Source organism: Physeter macrocephalus, chromosome 3 (genome assembly GCF_002837175.3).
Source record: "Physeter macrocephalus isolate SW-GA chromosome 3, ASM283717v5, whole genome shotgun sequence".
In the NCBI taxonomy this organism is placed as follows: domain Eukaryota; kingdom Metazoa; phylum Chordata; class Mammalia; order Artiodactyla; family Physeteridae; genus Physeter; species Physeter macrocephalus.
The window spans coordinates 28,263,660-28,267,795 of record NC_041216.1 but is presented as its reverse complement, the minus strand read 5'-3'; positions in this window follow the sequence as shown (position 1 = coordinate 28,267,795).

Here is a 4,136-nt window from a genome sequence, read left to right as displayed (position 1 = left end):
CGTGGGAGATACTATAAGAAGTGGTGGTGATTGCGGGAAAGCACAGCATGTATCCAGTTGAAAGGGGGCAGCTGCTTCCCAGATCCAGGCAATTGGGACTATGGGATAATGTAGGCTTAGTGCGGCCAGACCTTCCTGTTTTTCAAAAGAAATACAGACTTTGATTTGATTTTTAAATGCTGGCAAATTATTTAATATTTTTTAAACACAGGATGACCCAAAATACACATATATTGTTAAAAGCTCTCTATGGGCCAGACTCTGCATGCAGCCCCCCAGCCTGGGATCCCTGCGTTTGGAGAGTCAACCAGAGGACCCGAATCCTTCCACAGGCCTACACACGGGGCACACGGTTCCATCCCCCTGACCTCCCCAAGGGCTGTGTCCATTCAGAAAGCTCAGTTTTTCCTGGTAGAAGGAAGCAGGCTTGAGCTGCAGCTCTGGGCTGGAGAACAGGATGTGGCATAACTTTGCCCCCTAACCACGCTCCCCCAAGCACCTGCTCCCTCACTCTCACTCCAAGACTGGCATCTCCTCCATGGACCACAGAGCCAACCAGGGCAGCCGGGGTGGGCAGCAGTCCCCCGGGGCAGGAGCTTGAGGGACCAGCTTGTCCGCCCTGGGGCCTTGGGTCCTTCTCGGAGTAGGTTGGCTAAGTTGAAGTTCAAAGCTCTGGGAAGCTTCCAGGAAACTACCGAGAAGCAATTCTAAGGAAGAGGTTTCTACCAAGGCCCTGAGCTCCTCAGCCATGATTTCTAGTTCATGCCGGGGGCCTCCTCTGGCCTCTTGTGGGTCCAGCTGTGTCTCATGCATCAAGGTACCTTCCAGGCCCCAGGGCCTGGCACCATGTCTGATGGAGAAACAAAGGAACAGGAGGAAACACAGAGAGCTGAAAGGAACAGGAGGGCACAGAGGCGAAGTGGGGCTGCGTGTGGGGGACAAAAGGGACGCGACCCTGGACCCTCCCCCTGCAGCCAGCCAGGCCTTGCTGGGGCCCTCAGCTCACCAGGCCCAGGGCGGGAGGCACAGCGACCTCTAGCGAAAGGATTCATCGGGGTCGCTTTCCCAGGGCAACTTTGAGCCCAGCCCAGAAAATATGACACTCCCCAAAGACCTCGGAGCCCCTCCCATCTGCTGAGCCCACCTTCAGGTTCAAAGCACCACTCTGTCTTCCTAAACTACCTTGGACTTCCAAACCCACCGCTTGAGTAGCGACCATTTGGCACGTGTTTCCCAGTAAAGGTTTAGCTCAATCCCGAAACAGAATTTCCTTGAGGCTAGGAAGGAAGCCACAGCAGAGAGACTGGCCAGTACACACCAGCTCTCTGTGTCCCAGAACTGAAGCAGGCACCCACGCCCTCTCCCCTCGATGACGCTCCACTGGGAGAAGCCGGGAGCCCTCGTGAAGCCCAGCCGCCCACCACTTCACAGAGGGACGAGGCCCAGGGAGGGAAGGGCATTGCCAAGGTCACGCAGAGGCACACTGCAGAGCCCTCCTAGGGCCTGGCCACCCCGAGTCCTGGGCCACAGAGCAGGCGAGCTGGTCTCTGACTCTGGGGCTGCATGGGAGTGGCCCCCAGGCGCCCCAAGGAAGCAGACTGGACTCACAGAGACCATCTGCACGCCAGCCTGTCACCTTCCCCTTCGGATCCTACAGACGTGCTACCTCATATCAAAGCCGATGAAAACACTTTGAACGTTTTATACTTTGAATGTCCCTTTGACTCTAAACCCAGGCCGGCAAAATATCTTTGCCGAAAAGGAATCTCGATTTGTCATGGTACATTTTAGCTCATTTGTACGGTCCCTTGATCCAGCCTGGGATGACAATAGCTCTCCAGTTTCACTTTAAATAAGAACATTCACATGCAGACAAGAAGAATGGGGGTAAAATGGGCAATTACTTTAAAAAAAAAAAAATTTCACAAACGCAAAGACAATTCAGTCTGCTGAGAACGGAGCCCCGCTGCTGTGGCCGCTGCCGTGTGACAGATTCATAACCAGGCAGCACTAACAGCTGTTGACAGGCCCCAACCTAAGAGGGAAAGGAGACGACGATGGTTAGGCAGCTGTGGAGCAGGAAATGGGATTCGGGGCCCTTAATTTGCAGGTCACTGGTTTTAATTTAGCCCCAACGCCCTGTCACTAAGAGCTGCTTCGTCTGGCCGCTGAGGAAGAACAGGCAGGCCCGGGGTGGGCAATGGGGGTCTGTGGGAGCCGATCCAGGCAGCCGCCGATGGGAAGGCCAGGCTGCAGGAGGACAGGCACCCGGGGCCCCTGGTTGGAGGTGGAAGTCGGTCTACAGCTGGGAAAGGGAGGGCAGCTCCCCACTTCACTCTCCGTGAGTATTCTGTCACCTCCACTCCAAAATCCACGAGGTCCAGACTGGCCTGGGATCCCAGGGTCGCCCGCAACTTCACAGGAAAAGTAGCTGCCCTTGGGGCCTCGTGTGCAGAACGTGGGTGTCTTGCAGTGGCCCTGGCAGGTGGGTACATCTCTGCTCCCATTTCTCAGAGCTCAGGGAGCACCGAGGTTTGCCCCTACGAGGGGCAGCGCCTGCCCTCAAACCCAGGTGAGCCCAGCTCCAAAGGCAGTGTGGCCACCTGCTCAGGTCACCTCCCACCTTCACGGCCCGTTCATACAGTTCAGTGGATGCATTTCTACATAGAGTGGACTATTATTCAGCCTTAAAAAGGAAGGAGATTCTGGCACCTGCTACAATGAGGATAAACCTTGAGGATGTTATGCTGAGTGAAATAAGCCAGACACAAAAGGACAGATACTGTATGATTCCACCTATGTGAGGTCCCCAGAGGAGACAAATTCATAGAGACAGAAAGTAGAGGGGTGGGTGCCACGGGGATGAGAGTCACTGTTTAACAGGGACAGAGTTTCAGTTGGGGAAGATGAGAAAGTTCTGGAGATGGACGGTGGGGACAGATGCACAACAGTGTGAATGTACTTAATGCAGCTGAACTGCACACTCAAAAATTACTAAAATGGTAAATTTTATGTTGTGTATATTTTACCTCTGACTTGGTCTGTTCCGGCTGCTGTAACAAAATACCACAGACTGGGTGGATTGTAAACAACAGACATTGATTTCTCATGGTCTAGAGGCTGGAAGTCTGAGATCAGGGTGCCAGCACAGTTGGGTTCTGGGGAGGTCCCTCTCTTGGTTGCAGATGTCTGGCTTCTCATGCCCTCACATGTGAAGAGGGCAAGAGAGCTCTGTGCGGTCCCTTTAATTAGGGCACTAATCCCAGTCTTGAGGGCTCCACCCTCATGACCTAATCACCTCCCAGGTGCTTCGCCTCCTAACACCATTGCCCTGGGGGGTTAAGATTTCAATACAGGACTTTGGGGACACACATTCAGACCACAGCAGCCACATAAAAAGATGTACTTCAGAGCCCAACGTATCTCCCTTCTCTGTCCCCCCATCACAACTTCCCTTCCACTCAGTCTCATTAAACAATCATTTCGTAAGCATGGTGCTCTGCTGAGCACAAAGGCTGGAAATGAAGTATGGTTTCTGCCCCCAGAGAGACCTGAAGCCCAGTGAGGGGAAAAGGGCCAGAAAAAACCCAGCCCCTCACTGTACACACAGGTACAGGGCTCCGTGCGGGGCCACCCAGGATGAGAGCGTGGCTGGTACCCAGGAAGAGCCAAGAGGGCCACGGGGCATCCTCCACTGGCCGGAAGGGTGTGCCAAACCTTCCACTGTTAATAAACGTCCATCACTCGGGCGTGAACGTTTCCTTGGCATTCATCCCAGAAACCTCTGGGGCCGCGCGCAGGAGGTGAAGGTGTGGTGAAGCTTACCTGCCCCACCAGGTACTCTGTTTCCATTTAGGTGTCCGTCGGAGTGAACCAGGGCCTGTGCTCACAGAAAGTGAAGGATGTGATGTTTACTCATTGCATCCCTGGCCATTCTGCATGCTCCATCTACAAGGACCAGAGTGAGAGATGGATGGGCCTCCGGCTCACGGCACCAGACGGAGCCGCGACACGCACCCGAGTCTCGCTTCAACCATCATCATCTCGACTTATTAAATCCTGACAACGTCTGTTTGAGGTCTCTGCCATTTCCCATACTCAGGATTACTTTTTACTTTTGGCAACTTGTCGAACGT